At 39.0% G+C, this 19,461-nt stretch overlaps 1 pseudogene; it reads right to left on the reverse strand.

The window, feature by feature from the left end:
• Positions 1-2,078: 2,078 nt before the first annotated feature.
• LOC115410412 (AMSH-like protease) lies at positions 2,079-15,217 on the reverse strand (annotated as a pseudogene).
• Positions 15,218-19,461: the final 4,244 nt, after the last annotated feature.

The following is a 19,461-nucleotide window of genomic DNA, read 5'->3' on the forward strand; positions in this document are numbered from 1 at the left end:
TGTTGATTAGATTTTTAATGAATGTGGGACGTTTAGGTACACGGCGAGTGTGGGACGTTCAGATGTCGATGGGTTTGGGAATAATAAGGCTTAAAGGTCAGCGTGTCCTGCCTTTTAAAGGTGAACTTCATTTGGTTTCAGAGGATTTTCTGAGCAGGAACGAACGTACTTGAATGTTTTCGATCAGAGGATTTACCACAAAGTGTCACTGAAACATTTTCTGAACAAAAGTTAACCGACGTTTCCGATGCGATGAGTTTCAGTTTATTTGTAAAAACTGCATATTTTCAGACGTTTTAAGAAAAAGCTGCCTCGTAACATGATCATACTGTGTTCCTTCGAGTCTGAGGTGGTTTCTGGGAAAAATACAGCTGTTAAAAGCAGAAACCTTTAAACCAGGGGCCGTCAAACATGTGTCATTGTGGGCCAAATTTCCCCCCCCCCCCCCCCAAAGGTTCCAGTCCCACCCCTGGGATGTAAATTTCCAAAGGTTCTAATTCCACAGTCCAGGGCTGTGGAACTCATGTTAGTGTGGGTTCCACATCCAGACCATCTGATCTACAGTCCAATAAGTAACAGCAGAAGAACCCCCCAGAAGAACCACTGCAGATTTACTACTGGGTTTGAGTGGAACAAATAATAATATGACATTAGGGCGGTAAATAATGACAACTACAAAGTGTTGTCTTTGTTTTAGTGCAAAAAAAAATCACATTAAATTATGAAAATATTTCCATTTCCAAACTATGCCTGTACCAATAAATAGCATATGATGCTCTTTTCGGTTGTTTTTGGTTCATTTTAATGTTTTTTTTTTTGTTAATTATTTATGCCTGTATTGTTTGTTGTTATTGCATTTGTGTGCTTAATTTGTTTATTTTACTGATTGTGTTTTGCTCACGATTGTTTATTTTGGACATTTTGTTGCATTTATTGTTAATTTGTTTGGGTGTATTTTGCTCATTTTTCTTCATTTTGTTCTTTTTGATGCTCTTTTCTTCATTTTGAGGGCCTGTGTTTTTTTGCTTTTTAATTTTTTGCATATTCATGTTTTCACAGATTTTTATACATTTATTTTGCTAACCATCTACTTTCATCACATCTGACTGAGGAAGAAAATCTACCCTTAAAGTTTTAGTGAAACAGACCAATATGATCTACAGTCAAATAATAACAGAATAAACTACGAAAAATAATGACTCATATTTTCTTCTGGGTTTGATGTGAAAATAAAATGACATAATGTCTGTAAATAATGACAACTTCAAATATTTGTCTTTGTTTTAGTGCAGGAAATATTTCCATTTCCAAACTCTCCTGTACCAATAAAATGTACTAACCTGAACAAATGTGTCCAACCTGAAATGTCTGTATTAAATTCAGTCAGGTTTGAACTCTTTTCTTCCTGTTCCTCAGTGTTTAGTGTCTTTGGAGATCTGATCCAGAATGCACATGGACTAATGAGAAGTGGAGGAAGAAGACTGGAGAAAATTACACTGATTTTACTGAAGAAATGTCATTTTTTTCAGGTTATTCACATCTTTTTGTTTGGATAGTTATAAAAGTAAGGTTTTTCATAATTCATTGGGTTTTCTGCACTAAAACACAGACTAAATCTGCAGTTGTCATTATTTATATTTTATTCTGTTCTTATTTTCCTGGTTGGGTCCAATGCAGATCAGATCAGACTGATGTGGAACCTGAAAGAACAGGAGTTGAGAACCCTGGGTTTAAAGTATGAACCAGTTTTTATGGGACTTTTATTCATACCTGTTTGTTTTTTGTATGAATTATTCTGAATGTAAATGTATTATTAAATTGCTTAGTTTTGTGTTATTATTTCACATTTTCCAGTCCGTTAAAGGGCTGGTATTATGTATGTGTAATTTTCAGTTTGCGATGTTTAGCACCTTCAATCATCCCAGTTTCCTAACAGACTGTAAACTTCCACACGTTAAATGTTTGGTTCAAAGGTGCAGTTCCTCTTCCTTGTCTGTAGGGGGGCAGAGTGTAATAAAAACGTACCTGTCCTGGTTATTTCACTTCACAAACAGAGGAACAATAAATGGTCCTGTAAATCTCGACCGATGAGCCGACGAAATGTCCGTGTGAGTTTATGAGAAGGCACTCTGTCCGACAGCACTTGAACGCACCACAGCTGAACCTGAAGCTGAGGAGACTTCCGGTAAACTCCGGAAAAAACAATCATCCAAAAAAAAAAAAAAAAAATCACAGGTTTACATCTTTAATAGAGCGAGCAGCAACAACTTCAACAGGAACGGAATGAAAAACTGCAGAAAACATCGAACACAATTCAAGTTTCAATCCAAACGCACACAGAGGCAGGTTCACAGTTGGCAGTAAACGCATCATCGGCGCCCCCTGGCTGTCACCTGAGGTCCAACAGGCTGACCATGGAGTCCCTCAGAACCACGTGTCTGCACACCTGCACGGCACGGAAAGAAGACGCTTTAGTTCCACAGCACTTTTCAAACAGCGAAAGAAAAGAAAAATAAACAAATATACAAATACTTAAAAAAAAAAAAAAAAAAAAAGGATGTAAAGAAATTATATAAAGAATATGATAACAAGTAAAATAAATAAACTAATTGGAATATAAAATGCTGAAGCACAATAAATAGTAATTGAAGATGATACGATGCTAAAATCCTAAAATTCCATGTTACATGTTGGAAGAGAAACAGTGGAATTGTTCCAATATTCAGTCTGTTATTAAATGTGGTGTATTTGAGATCCACTGGATCTGTACCATACAATGAACATGTGGAAATAGAAACTGAGGAAGAGAGTATTAAAAATTGTGTGTGTGTGTGTGTATATATACACACACACTCCTTTTTTCCTCTTTCTTCTCTCTGCGATATTCTGTACCTATGTTTAAGTGTAAGTTTGCGTCTCACAAACTGTTACATTTGTCCAGGACGACAGGTTTCTAGCTTTGTGATGTTTTTTTTTTCTGTTGTATGTGTGTTTTCTTTGTTTTTTTGTATATTTCTGTTCTGGTAGAAAAACAACAGTTCCTATTGTTTAGACATTTTTTGGCACTACTAGCTGTAAAAAATTCAATAAAAAAATAACTGGAAAAAAAAAGAAGAATATTATTAAAATTAAACTTATTTGTCTTTGGACATTTCAGGTTGTTTATATATGTTAGGGGCTGGGCAAGTTAACGTCTTATTACCGGCGTTAACGCTTCATTAAATACACCGGCAATTTTTTTATCTCACGTTAATGCCGTTTTATTATTGTTCTGCTCTTCAAGCAAGTCTTAGTTGATTTATACATACAGACTCTTATTTTGAAACTCATGCTTTTATTTTGGCACTCCACACCACCAAGTGCCGGTGGCAGCTGAGAGGAGAAAAGAGCGAAGCTTTCCAAGTAATGCTGAATCAAACTGTGGAACCTCCTGCAGTTCAACGCCTGTATGTGTCAGTCATTCTGGTTGTTTGTTAAATAATTTCACCATTAAACGTGCCGTTAGAAACATGTTTATGACCTTATTTTGGATGTGTTATTACAATGTGTTATTAACATGTTAAGCTAATTGGTTTATGCTAGCAGTCACAGATGGAGTTGCTAATTCTTTCTGCAGGCTCATGTTAAGTTGATGTAAATTCATTGGTTGTGTTTAATATTCCAGCCTTTGAACTAACCGGACTTCTTTGACCATGTGACTGTTGGATTAGCAGTCAGTTTAAATTTAGAATAATTACATCTGTGCTTTCCTCTGTGAATATGCAGATCATTAATAGACATAACTAATTGAATTATTTGTGTCTTTATGTTATTAGTTAGTTCCTTCTTATGGTCCTAACTGACTACGGTAACACCAAAGGACAAAACATACATTAGTGCAACTTATTCCCACCACTAGAGGGCCCCCTTTGTTTACTTTGAACAACTGACATCACATATTATTGGGCTTATTAGTATTAGTACTGATTAGTGGGACTAAGACTCCTGTCAATCACTCACAAGCGGAAATAACTGGTGTGGACATAAACATGTGTAACAGTAGCGTCTGTTCCATGGACATTTTCATTGAAATGTCTTCAGAGGGTGGGGGGGGGACGGGACACAGGTGTTTGGAAGAACTGACTTGTGCAATTATTTTTTATCAGTCGGAGTACTGGCAGTCTGAAATATCACTGAAAGGAAATACATGCTGTTGATGCCCCCCCCCCCCCCCCAAAAAAAAAAAAAAAATTATTACTATGGCGATTAATTGCAATTAAAATATATTTTATTTAAAATATAATTATATATATATATTTAAATTAAGTTCATATTTTGTGAAGGATAGTTTTGTAAATGGGTCTGATCCAGCGCTAACATGTGGACTCGTGATGTTCAACAGTCTGTCATGTAATCAGAGTAACTCAGATGCATGTAATCAGAGTAACTCATATGCATGTATTCCACATGATATGATGAGGTATTTAGAAGCACTGTAACATTATGTGAACACCATTTGGGGAGATAATTTTAGGTGAAACATGTCAAATTAACTTTGTTTCCTCCACCAAGGAGGACACGTTTTCATCGGGGTTTGTCTGTTGACTGTCAGCAAGAAACTCAAATAGTTAGTGTACGAATTTGGATGAAATTTTCAGGAAATGTTGATACTGGGTACAAGGAACAAATGAGTACATTTTGGTGGGACCTGGGGGAGGGGGGATTTTTTGTTTTCGTAAAAGGTAAGTAATTTTATTTTGAGCACTTTTCACGAGACAGGGAGTCACGAAAGTGCTTACAGTGAGGAGCAAGACAATTAAAATACAGTTCAATAGAGTTCAATGCAATAAACAGAGGAAGTGCAGCTGGGTTTGTTGCAGCCCTGAGTCCAGTTTGATTTAAAATGTCCTGCTTAAACAAGGGCAGGACGTAATTTTTTTGTGTTTGGGGCCGACCGGACCCTTTGGCGGGCCGCTTTGGGTCCGGGGCCGTACGGTGGCCATCCAGGTGTGGTGGACTCACCGTGAACAGAGGAGGATCCTTAGAGTGAGGGATGGAACCCTTCAGACGACAGATGAGACTTCACACATGCCTGAGCAGTGAGGCGGAACACCCAGAGCTTGCACACAAGACACACAAATACACAAACAGCAGCACAACAGTCTGCACAAACACACAAACACAGCCGGAGCTGCACACAAACACACAAACACACAAACAGCATCAACACACAAACACACCGGAGCTGCACACAAACACACAAATACACAAACAGCATCACACATCTGCACAAACACACAAACACACCGGAGCTGCACACAAACACACAAATACACAAACAGCATCACACATCTGCACAAACACACAAACACACCGGCGCTGCACACAAACACACAAATACACTGGAGCTGAACACATCTGCACAAATACACACACAAACACACAAACACACCAGAGCTGGACACAAACACACAAACAGCATCACACATCTACACAAATACATGTGCACAAACACAAACACACAGGGAGCATCACACATCTACATGATAGATGTACACAAACACACACACACATTACACAAGCCACCTACACAAATACACAATCAACACACACAACACACACACACCCACACACACTCGTCTCCACATCATCTCTTTTTCCATTTCCGTCTAATTTGTCCAGTTTTTTTTTCTGATATTTTATTAATTCAATGAACGTTGCAGTTGTTTTTTTTCGTTCCATCTGATCAGATTCATCTTTAATCAACACTTTGACAGAAAACATTTGTGAAATTCTGATTGATTTTCTGATTTTTTTTTACATTTATAATCTGCAAACACAACTGACATAAATGATTCCAGTACGAAAACATTTGTGTCATGTAATATTTGAATTACAAACTAAAACTAAAAAATGGTTTTGATCCGATAAAAAATTCAACTGTACATTCATTTTCTGGATGTGTTTAATCTGCATCAATCTGGATCTGGTCATGGTTTAATTTTAGGAGCTCAATTATACATTTTTGTGACTAGTCTTTTTTTTTTTTTTTTTTTTTTTTTATTTAGGTTCTTTATCATTTTGTGAATTCTAAAGTGATTACAGACAGACTCCACTAACTCCAGTAGGGGGTGCTCCTATATTATCTGTACTTTTTTCTGTGTCTATTCTGTTAAAATTATTAATAACAGCTACAAAAAAATTATATTAAGAAATTAACCTCCTCACTGTTCAGACAGAAAAAAAACGAACGGAACAGATTTGTAAAAAAAAAAAAAAAAAAAAAAAAAAAAAAAAAGTCTAATTTCACTGGAATATCTACACAAACCCTGATCCAGAACGGACAGACACGGGGCGTAGATGTTCACCCCTGAGGCATTGTGGGTAATGTAGTGTACGATGGTGAGCGTGTGTCGTACTCGTTGTGTTTGGGGGCGCAGACGATGGCGACGGCCTCTGCAGCATCAGCTGATACGAGCAGTGGGTGTGGGTCGACGCTGGAGAGGAAGCCGTCTGGGTGGGGTGGGTCTGAAACGCACCGACACGCAACCAACACGGAAACAAAAATAGAAAACACCAAAACACAGAAACACAAAATCCAAAATATGGAAACACAAAAAGAAAACACAGAAACAAATACAAAAACACAAAGATGCCAAAACATGGAAACAACAATTGAAAACACAGAAGCAAACACATAAAAACGCCAAACCACAGAAACACAAACGCAGAAACACAAAAAAAGCCAAACAAAAAAAACAAACAAAACGTTAGTATCACATCTTCACTGTTCATTCCATTAAACATCCACTGATCTGTTAAAATAAAACTAAACACAGTAAAACTAATCATTACAAATGAGTTAATGAATCCTACAAACCATTCCTACAATTAAACAAAATCACTGCATAAAAATATCAAAGAAATAATAAATAAACAAAACAACAATAAATAAACAAACAAAAATACATATTATATAAATGAAAATAAATAAAATCAAATAAACACAGTAAATAGAATCTAAATTAAATAATTCTAAACTAGCAAATAAAACACAATGAATTAAATTAAATCCTACACTAAAAAAACATAACTGCAATTAAAATAAAACATGGCATGAAATTAAATAATAAACAGTAAATGAAATAATTTGTAACTATAAATATATGTTAGTGAAAAACTAAATTAAAAATAATCAAACAAATATAAATATTCATATGTTATTATTTACTTTAGATCATATCAGTCTGAATGTGGAACCTGAACTAAAATGATTATTATCTTCAGTGTAATTTTGCATTTTGTAAATTCACACCCATGGGCCGGACCGGACCCTGTAACGGCCGTTTTGGCCCAGGCCATATGTTGGTCCTCTGTTCTAAACGTCTCCACTCTCTGTTGGTGTTAAGTGGTTTTTCAGATGTTATTTACTCGGTCACATTAACAGATGCAGTTCATCGTTTGGGATCAGAGTGAGACTCTGTCCGTGTGCTCCATCTCTGCTCAGCCTCCGTTGCCGTGGTAACCTGTGATGGTGCAATTGAGGGGTAGATGAAGTGGCGGGGGTCAGTGTGAAAGATGAATCACACCTGACGCGCGGCGTTGAGTTTCGTTGTGTGTTTTAACATTGGTGTGATGTTGTGGTCTGTGCGTGACGTGTGGGGGAGGGGGAGGGGCGTGGTCACCTACGTGGATCCAGCCCAGCGTCAGCAGTTCTGCTGGTCCTGGAAGCTGAACAGCTCCTCCACGTTCTCCATGTCGCAGAAGTCTGGACCGGCCACTGTTTGGGACGACCACGTGGTCAGAAGGAACTCATTATGGGTCTGAGGGCGAGAGACATTCACAGACCAGAGGAGCAGAGAGAGAGGAAGAGGAGGGGAGAGAGAGAGAGAGAGAGAGAGAGAGAGAGAGAGAGAGAGAAAGATAGAGAGGAGAGAGAGAGAGAGGAGAGAGAGAGAGAAGAGAGAGAGAGAGAGAGAGAGAGGAGAGAGAGAGAGAGAGGAGAGAGAGAGAGAAGGAGGAGTCATTCACAGTAGTAATTCGACACCATCAGGTCTACATGTGTGTAGTGGGCGTGGCCTATGGCCTTAGGGACACCAGTGGGCGGGGTCCAGCAGAAGGAGGCGGTCTCACCAGTCGTCCACACAGGACGCCGCAGGTCTCGATGCCTTTGGCGGTGTTGGAGTCGGCGAGGAGGAGGAAACGGTACGTCAGGTCTCTGGGGATGACCACCCGCCGCAGACCCTCCACCCGCTGGGCTACAACAGACACACAACACACAATGACACACACACACACACAATGACACACAAACACATACACAATGACACACAAACACACACCGCCCACCCTCCACACAACACAAAAATACACAAAGGAAATACAAAGGACTCCCATGGATCCCCCGTTCTTCAAACTCCCGCCCCCTACGTGTGGACTCACTGTGGACGCCAGCCAGCGTGCGGCCGGTTGGCTAACAGAGCCGGCCTGTTCCTGTTCGGGTCCGCCCCCTGCAACCTCACACCTTCTCTGATTGGCTGCTACAGACAGGAGCCGTCTGTCACCTCACTTTGATCACCACCTGCTGGAGAAAACAGCTCACTGCACATGTCGTCCAATGACAGTACACGCACACCGGCACGGCACTGGTACTACGGAAACCACACCTTAGGCTCCGCCCTCCCCTCTGCGACTGGCCAGTTCTTGACGCCTCAGCTGGTCCTCGAAGTATCGGAACTGTTCCGATTCAATCTGCATCCGTCGCAGAGCGGCGACACGCTGCCGCTCCTCCTCCAACAGCAGGAACCGCCTCCTATCCTCGTCCAATAGGGAGAGGCGCTGCAGCTGCTGGCCACATCCATCCACCACCACCGATTGGCTCTGTGAGGATCACAGGTCACATGACATGTTAAAAACCAATACATGGTACATAAAATGGTAAAAAACGGTTACATGGAAAATACAATACAATAATTAAATTCAAATTAAATTAAACAGACATAATAAGTACATGAAAAATAAAAAATAGTGAAAGTGTGGAGAAATTTCAGAAAACTACAGCTGAAGGATGAATATTAAAGTCATAGATTTTTAGGAAAACCTTGAAGTTGGCATTAGTGTGTGTGTGTGTTAGGACATAACAGCAGCTACAGTGTTCTACTAATACTACCCATAATGCACCACACCTCTGAGGATCCGATTACCTGGGCTCTGAGGTACTCGCTGTGTTCCCTGCTGTATTTCTCCTGGAGACGCTTTTTCAGCTCATCCTTACGGGGAAACGCTACTTCCTGAAGTTTCTACAGACAGAGGACACACAGACGGCCTGTTATTGGACGAGGAGTACGGTCACGTGACCACCATTCAGTTCCTGACCGCAGACCGTGTGCGTTTCATTTAGGTCTAGTCTACAGAACCAACCTGAACTCTGTAAGTCATGTGACCCCTGCTTCCTGTGATGTGACCCCCTCCTCTCCTGTCATGTGACTGCAGGTTACCTTCATGATCAGCTGTTTTTCGGGGATGCTGCACGCTGATAGTCTCTGTGAGTCGGCAGTTTCTCCACAAACAACCTGGAAAAACAGTCGCAAATGTTCACGACTGAAACAACTAAAATGAATAAATACAACAAATAACTCACAAAACTCAAACTCCACTTTCAGATACAGAGACAAAATGAGAACACTAAACTAAAATATTAGCTTCATTTTGTCGATAGATAAAATTTGTAGTTTTAATGATCACATGGCGCCCATTGATGAAACGCCCAGTTTCTAAACAGTTTCACATGTTTGACCGGCTGGACCGGAGGGAGGTGGGCGTGGCTCTCACGTGATAAACTTGGTGTAGAGGACGTATGCGTTCTCCAGACTGCCCTCGTCCAGGTAGACCGCCGCCATGCGCTCCATCTCCACGCCCGAGCGGAAGTAGCGACGCGGCGCGATGTCGTCATTGATCTCCACGCTGCAGCCCATCTTCCCCAGTGCTCGCACTCGCTCCGCCGCCGTCAGCGACACATCCGTGTAGTCGGTCTGCCGCCAGCTTCTTCTACACCAGGAGAGACCAACACAGGTTAGCCACGGTGTTCTGACTCCGCCCCCTGCAGGCCGAGCGGGGGAGGGGCCTGCTGAACCCCCAGTAACAGCTGAACGGTCAGATTTCACATCCTGAGCGTGTGCCTGAATGCAGCGTTTGTGTGCGGCTCATTTACATGTGTTAGAGGAGGATAAGCGCGCTCTGTTTCATGGTTCATGTTTTCATTCATGACATGACCCACGGTAAAAACAAACGGTGGATGACGATAAAACATGGAGGGAAAAGAAGAAGGAGATGAAGAGAAGAAGACAAGACGATGAACAAGAACAAGAACAGAAAAAATATACATGAAGTCGAGGAACGAGATGAAGGTCTGTGTTTGATCTGTTGGATGTCCGTGGAGTCGGCTCCTCTACCACCTCCTTCTACACCAAAGGTGTCAAACAGAGGTGAGTGACGGTGTTGTGACTCCGCCCCGCAGGCCGAGCAGGGAGGAGCCTGTGGAATCCCCAGTAACAGCTGAACGGTCAGATTTCCCATCCTGACGTGTGCCTGAATGCAGCGTTTGTGGCGGCTCATTTGCATGTGTTCAGAGGATAAGCGGCGCTCTGTTCACGGTCCGCTGTTTGATTAGTGTTTGATCGGAGCTGATCAGTGCCTTTGCTCACCAGCGTCTGGATGCTGAAGCCTTGATCCATGGTGTGTTTGTTTGTGCGTTTGTTTGCGTGTCACTGCTCGGCCCACGGTTGGCTCGCCCATCTGCCACCTCCCATGATGCTTCACTGCAGGCGAGACAAAAACAGAAGAGTCAGCGAGGACAGATAAACAAGCTGAACCGAGGAAAACACAACCTGATCATCGATCAATATGTTCATCAACATCCCACGGTGACAGAATCACACAATCTGACACTGTGAGTAGGTGTGAGAAATGCATCCTGGGAGTTGTAGTTTACTTCTGATTTTGACTGTTTATCTATTTGCGTCAGTGCTTCATGTTGTGTATTTAATTGACTAATAAACTCTTCAAACCCTTTGCAGACGTGTGTGTGTGTTTGTTTTTGTGTGTGTTTGTGTGTGATTGGACGCAGCGCTGAAGCTAAAGCTGACGGTCGGCCCAGAGTGGAGCGGTTTTGCATCCCATCAGCCTTTGCATTTGGCCCTTACGTCCTTCAGTGGTGCCCACAGTTGCCGCGACAACCGTTAACTAACCGTCCACTGACTCATCCACTCCAGCGACAGAGACGGGACACAAAGACAGAGCTCCCACTCTGAAACGTGGATGTGCGGGATGCGGTTGCCAGGGCAACAGGTGCATCCAGGCTGCGCAGACCTGGATCTGACAGATCTGTGCACGTGGAGATCAACTTTACAGGACGGTTTATGAAGTCACGGTTTTACCTGCACTCAGTGAAGGTCACACAACAACAGGACATGTAAACAGGGCGCTGGTTTGTCTTTAGAGACCGACCGACAGACGGGTTTTTAAAGGCTGAGATGAAAACGATGGTTTGGACACGTTTAGTGGATCCGTCTGAAGATTATATGAGGATGTTTGAGGTAGAATCTCAGCCTCAGTTTCCTAAACTCTAGTTTGTGGGGGTTTAGTGTGTGTGTGTTGCTTTGTGTTGTATTTGTTCATCATTTTGGTCCATGTCATTCCAGTGTTTGTCCAACTGTACGTCCATCTGTGACGCTGCAGTGGTTCTTTAATTCCACAATTACAACCAAAACCACCAACGAATCAACACAATGTATCCACAGACTGAATAAAGGATAAAGCTCATTAGTAAAACCAGTATAAAAGACAGTGAAACCAGACGCTAAACCCAACTAAAGGACAGTTAAAAAAAAACAACGTATAGTAAAACTAAACTAAGACACAGTTTAAACAGACTAAAAGATTGGTCAAACTGGCATAAAAGACGGTATTCTAAGTGAAAAGTCAGATAAAATAAAGTGAAACCATTTCCACACGTGTTTAAAAAAAGACAAAAAGACACAAGACCATAGATATAAAAAAGATGCAATAAGACGAAAACAGGCGCAATAAGACAAAACAATACAAAAAAAGACACAATAAGACAAAAAAACCTAGACAAAAGATACAAAAAGATGCAATAAGACGAAAAAAGACGTAATAAAATAAATACAAAAAGACACAATAAGACAAAATACAAAAAACTCAATAAGACAAAAAAGACGAAAAAGACACAGACCATAAATACAAAAAAGATGCAATAACATACAAACAGATGCAATAAGACAAAACAATACGAAATAGACACAATAAGACAAAAAAGACGAAAAAGACACAAAACCGTAGATACAAAAAAGACACAATAAGACAAAAAACGAGACACAATAAGACAAAAAGACGAAAAAGACACAAAACCATAGATACAAAAAAGACACAATAAGACAAAAAAGACGAAAAAGATGCAATAAGACAAAAAAAACACAAGATACAAAAAGAAGCAATAAGACGAAAAAAGACACAATAAGACAAAACAATACAAAAAAGACACCATAAGACAAAAAAGACACAAGACCATAAATATGAAAAGACGTAATAGACGAAAAAAGATGCAGTAAGACCAAAAAAACACAAGACGAAACAATACAAAAAAGACACAATAAGACAAAAAAAACACAAGACCACAGATACGAAAAGATGCAAGACAAAAAACACAAGAAAGATACAAAAAGACGTAATACGAAAAAAATGCAATAAGACAAAACAATAAAATAAGACACAATGAGACAAAAAAAGACAAAAAGACACAAGACCATAGACATGAAAAAGACACAATAAGACAAAAAAAACACAAGACAAATACAAAAGACGTAATAATACAAAAAAACGCAATGAGAAGAAAAAACCAGGCACAATTAGACTGAAATTACAAACAGATCCGACAACAAAGCAACAAAAACGATGCAACAGGATGCGTCTTTTTCTTACAACCGTGTTCCACCAATCAGCATTCTTCAACGTACAGCAGAAGTCCCGCCCCCTACCAGGAACTTTTATCGGACGTTTGGGGTCAAGGGACAGATTTTTAGGAAACGTACCGAGGTTTTTCGGAATCAGAGTAAACGATAACTGTTCCTCTGGTGGAAAACAAACTTATGTCAGCTGTGATAACGATGCCGTTTGACGTTAGTGCTCGGTGGCGGCGTGTTAGCGTCGCATTCGCTCTGAAAAGTAAATTCAACTGTAAAAGATAAAAATCAGCTGAACGATACGACGACAAATATTCACTTGAATAAACCAATAAACGACAGGAGATATTTTAGTTCCACTTTATTCATTTTACTCATGTATACTTTATTCACCATTTGCTTTGGTATGATTTTATTTTATTTTTTAAGCTATTTTTTCTTTTTTTAACTGTATTTTATTTTAGTTTATATTTACTGTTTTAAGTGATTATTTGTTTAGAATTTTTATTTTATTGCATTTCAGTTTTAGTGTTTTCATTTGATTGCATTACTATTTTTATTTGATTTCATGAACAGGATCGAACAGTAGTTGAACTTTAGTTCCATTTACTGATTATATTATTTTTTGAGTTTAGTACGATTGATTTTACTCATATTTTTTTATTTGCTAGTTTAGTATAATTATTTGGTGTAATTTTATTTATTTATTACTTTTTTAAACTTAATTCCATTTTATTGTGTTTAATTTTGGTTTACATTCACTGTTATAGGTGAATTTAATTATTTTTTGAATTTTTATTTTATTGGATTTTGGTTTTAGTGTTCTCATTTTTATTTAATTTTTAGGATAGCAGGATTCATTTTACTCATATGTATTTTATTTGCTAGTTTAGTGTAATTATTTGGCAGGATTTTATTTATTTACTTTTTTAAACTTAATTCTATTTCCTGTATTTAATTTTGGTTATATTCACTGTTATAGGTGAATTTAATTATTTTTTTGAATTTTTATTGAATTGCACTTTGGTTTTGTGTTCTTATTTTTAGGATAGTACGATTCATTTTGCTCATTTGTATTTTATTTGTTTAGTATCATCTTAATTTTTACTTTATTTAATTTGATTTTAAATTTTAGTCTGTTTTACTCTATTTTATTTTAGTTTATTACTTTAAATTTACTGTGTAGGGCTTTTTACGATTTATCTGGAGTTGAGGGAAGTTTTTTGGATCATATTTTGTCGAGATCATGTCGACAAAACCGATTAAAACATGAGCCGACTCAAAACACAAAATCCAAGTGTGATCCAGTTCAACATTTCCATCTGAGTCTCATTTTACTCCCTTGATGGTTTTAATCTGTTCTTTTTATTTTATTTATTAAACTGCTGTATTCCTTCCCCTTCTGTTGCTTCTTTTTTTAATTTTATTTATTTTTTATTTAAACTGCAGTATTTCCTTCCCCTTCTGTTGGTTCTTTTTTTTTTTTTTTTAATTTTATCTTTTATTTAAACTGCTGTATTTCCTTCCTTCTGTTGGTTCTGGTGTGAACCACATTCCTGTCAAACCCACTGAACAAATGAAGGCGTTGCTGTTGTGCTTGGTGCTTCAGTCCACCTGAACACCTGTCAAACCACATTCACTGACTGCTGCTGTGACCTTTGACCTCCTGCACATCTGACAGCAGCCAATCAGAGAGCAGAGCACCTGACCGACAGCACCTTCAACATTCTGTCTAAACATCAAAAACAAAAAAACCTGACAATTATTCCAGATTAAATGGGTTTAGTTCAGGATTAAAGTGACAGTGAAGAAAACAGACCTCAATCACAGCTGGAACTGAAGGGAAAAGCTGCTCTGATGGACATGTGACCCGGTTCGACTGGCTTTAAGGCGGACGGTTCTGCTTCTGCTGGGTTCTGCTTCTGGTTGTGCTGGGTTCTGCTTCTGGTTGTGCTGGGTTCTGGTTCTGGTTGTGCTGGGTTCTGGTTCTGGTTCTGTTCAACAGCTCACTCTGGTCTTCTCTGAAGGAAACAAAAAAAGTGATGGAATGTACCTTCTCACGGACACGACCCGTTGGTTTGACCGCTGCTGCAGCTGCACATGTGGAGGACCCGGACCCGGACCCGGACCTGGACCCGGAGGCAGTCTGGACCCGCTCAGTGTGGACCCGGTTCCGGTTTTTAACTGAAACGTGACAGAATGTGTTCGTGAAGATGGCTGAAGCGCCGCAAAGATCGTGTGAGAGACAGAAGACCCACTCTGAGCGTCAGATAAACAAACATCACTTCCGGTATGACGTCTTCTTCTACTGCGCATGGACGGACGCGCATGTGTTTAGACAGAGCAACAGCGCCACCCGCTGGTCTGGAAACAGAACTGATGGACACACATACAGGACAGTTTCCCTCCTCATACCAAGGATCGAATAGTTTAGCATTTTTCATTCTAGTTTAGTTTAATTTAGTTTGGACTTTTTTTTCTCTAATTCAGTTTGTTTTAATTCGTTTTTAGAGCAGGTTTGCCAGTTTTTATTAGTTTTCAATTTTTTCTAAATGCTTAGTTTTAGTTTAGTTGTAGTTTAATCTTAGTTTAGTTGTAGTTGAGTCGTCTCTTTTCTCTTCTTCTCTGTCGTCATATTCAAATAAATCCCAGACAGGACTCTGCTTCTTTCTCCTAGCTTTAGTCTCCATGTTTCCAGGTAACAATGACAAGTGACGAAAAGTGACAGACCACAAAGTGCTGCTAGCTAAAATTGTTTGAGCGAAAAATCGATTTCATTTCAGTCCAACATTGAAAACGAGGGGAATTTTATCCATAATTTTAGTTCGTTTTATAAACATACATCACAGTTTCAGTTAGTTATCGTTTTTTCTTTTATAGTTTTTATTTCTTTCAGTTAATGAAAATGTTTTTTCAATTCTAGTTTTCGTCATTTCGTTTGTTTTCATTAATGATAATAACCTTGCCTCATACAAGCCTTCATCATGTTCGCTAAATGTCATATTCATTAAACCAAATGGGCACAAAACAAATCAAATAAACATTACTTTGAAAACAAAGTAAAGCATTATTTAACACAATAAAAATGTGTCTAACTAAAAATCTAAAATGTATAATTCACTTTGTAAATATTTAACCCTTTCTTGCGTGAATTATGAGAAGCTTAATCAAGATTACTTTTTTCCTGGATGTTTTTAATTCCTCTGTAGGCATTTTAAAAACAAACAAAACAACAAAAAACAATGTGATTGAATTTTTTTTATGAACCTATTTTTCATGGAGTTACAAAAATATGCACCCAGCTGGACACCATACATTTAATTTTACAAGCAAAGAAACAAGTTTTTACTTATATACTGCGTGAAAACTATGAAATAAAAACATGTTTAACGCTGCTAATCTGATGCTTTCTCACATTTTAACATGCCTGCATGGAGATAATACACACAAAAAAACTCCAAAACTTTTTGTTGATTACAGTCTATAACAATTAGCATTTATTTATTTATTTTTTTATTTATTTATTTATTTTATCAATTTTTTAACTGCAGATCAAGTTTGCACAACAGCAAATTTACAGTAATGGTATGAATTACAGCGTATGGGATGATGCATAAGCGTCCACTGTGTTGGCTGATATGGAAATAAACCAACAAAATACATAAATATACAAGAGAACAACACCTTTGAACAGCTGTCCATTGTAGTGACCACTATGCATGAAAGGGTTAAACTCTGAGGACTGAAAACCACCTCAAAGTTTCCCAATGTTTCTAATTTAACTTGTTCTACTTCATTTATTTATTTAGTTTGTTGTTTTTTGCATATTTTTTTTTTTCTTATTTTGATGCTGTGTTCCAGTCCACCCATAACTGGTGTTCTTCCATCCTTCTACTGGTGTAAATGCACTGGAATGTTCAGTCAAACCTGGGACTTCCACCTGTAAACTCGTACTAGATCCATGTTCTCCCAATTCCGAGTTCTGACGTCACGTAGCAATGGCGGCCCCCATGGATGCAGTGTTTACGCTAATAGAGGGAATGCACATCTGTCACTTCCCCCTAGGCCACGCCCCTCTCAGTCAGACTGAGCGGCAAAAACAAAGCGGCTCAAGATGGTGGAGTATAGCAGTAACTACAGCCAGACTGGAAAAATGTGGAAATAAGATGAAATTAAGAAAACTGGACTGGACATGGATCCATACAAGCTACCAACAACCAGTGTTCTACCAACACTGATCTGGGACAGAAATCACCTATCCTGACATTTACATGAACCTGAGTTCAACGCGGGAAAATCCCCAATGCAAAGGCTGAAAGCATCCAACAGACCCAGAGTTGTGTCCATCCTGGTCCTGGTTCATTAGAGGATTCCAGCTGGTGAGTGCTTTCATTCAACATACTATTGTTTTGGAGGTTTTGTGTCAGTGCAGACGGAGTTTGTTTTTTGGTGATTTGGGCGGTAAAGGCCCAGCAGTAGTGCTCACAGTTCACTACTGATTTACTGGAGTTGAACCCTCAGTACTGACCCAAGTGAGTGGATGATCTACTGGTACTGTGGGATTTAAGGAGAGTTCACATCAAATACTGGATCCAACACAGATCCAACAGCTGTGTGCTAGAGGAGCCCCTGATCTGGAAAACTAGGTTAGCCTCAGTTTAAGCTAGTTTACAAATCATGTAGAGCACAAGGTTCACAATCACACAACTGAAGACACAAACGATTCAGTTCTGAAACATAGAACTAAATGACAGATGCTAACATGAAGAGCTTTACTAAGAAGGAACGTTAGCCAAACCAGATGGAATTTAAGGGATGAGTTTACACCAGAACACAGCACAAATGAACGTTAGCTGACACAGATCCAGGTTTGGTTGTTTGGATTCCAGTTCTTTCTCTGAATTGCAGCGATCCATCTGCTTCTTCTGTCTATGGCTTTAGGTCTCGCTAAAACGAGAGCTCCCAGTGCTTTTGAAACCTACTTGTGCGATCAATGGCACAACAGCTCTGCCCCATTTTTGAAATTGTTCTAAAGTTTTCACTTTATTCAAGACAAAGCTGCTACTCACCTCCCTCTTTCTGACACTCAGTGGGCGGAACCACGGTGACTTCCACTAGCGGTGACGTCACGTGTAGACCTTCTATTGTTTATTAAAACAAGTATTGCTCTGACATTATTTATCTGTAAATGTTCTGCATAATCAGCAGCTGCTCCAGCATTAGTTTTCAGTCCAATGAGTGACAGAATAAATTAATACCAAATATGAATCCAAATATACAAATAACATTAAAGGTAGAACAGCTTCTCTGTCCTTATGCGCAGTTTGTCTTCCTCTGTTTCCGTCAAATAAGCAAAGAACAAACACCTTTGGCTCCTACTGGAGATTATTTATCAGTTATTTAACCCTTTAACTGTTATTTCCTTTCATCTGGACAGAGCAGATAAAGAAGTGAAAGATTAAAGAGCCCATAAAAGCCTTCCAGAAGGATCCAGTTCAGTACATGCAGTGGAAGCTAATGCTAATTGCTAACGCTAACACGCTAACGTCACTTCGTTTTTGTTTCTGTTTTTTTTCCGACTTGTAATTTTACTCATCACATTCATCGTCTTCCTCTGCTCTTTATCTTTGCATGTAAAGTGGTAGAATGTTCTGATGTGTTTTATGGACCTAAGACAGTCCAGAAAACATAAAGGAAGGAACACAACAGGACCCGGTAAAAGGAAACAGGAAGTGACGTCTGCACCGCGCCAGTAGACTGGAGTTAAAATGTCATAAAAGGTTTTATATAAATTCAAGGAATTAACAAACTGGTATCATTTCACTCATTCCCTCTTGATCTGGGACTGAAAAAAATTAAGACAGAAAAATATGGATGAATATTATATCACATAGCATAGGTGAAACAATGGCTAACGTTAGCATTCAACCGTTTATGGTAATATTTGATACCATAAGACTGGATTAATTAATTATATATAAAAAAGTGTTTCATGCACCAAATCAGTTGAAAGGATAAGACGGTAGTTTATTTAATTTACTCCTTTCCTACTAAAAGCCACAACAGTATTATTAGCTATAAATAAATAAATAAATAAATAAATAGTGGCTAAGATGTAGTTAAATGCTAGCATTAGCTGTTGTCAAATATAGTGGCAGGGCTGTAAAATATATATTTTTAATTGGAATGTTTTCCGATGTCCATACAGACTCTTCAGTATCCAGGGGAGTGATCGATATTTGTCAGACTTTCTGTGTTGATGCAACTTTAACACACTTTTATGATGTTATCCTATTGATAACACTGTAAACATAACATCACAAGAAAATGGCTGCCATGTGACGATGGTTTTGACATGCAACAAACCAGAAATGAAAATAAAGCTGATTAAAGTGAAGGTGAGTTTACGGTCCCATCAGGATGGATATCGCATTATACAGTATATCAAAGTAAATCAACAGTAATGGCTAATATTAGCATCTGAGCAGTTATTAGCTAACGT

This window comes from Sphaeramia orbicularis, chromosome 19 (assembly GCF_902148855.1).
Source record: "Sphaeramia orbicularis chromosome 19, fSphaOr1.1, whole genome shotgun sequence".
NCBI lineage: Eukaryota > Metazoa > Chordata > Actinopteri > Kurtiformes > Apogonidae > Sphaeramia > Sphaeramia orbicularis.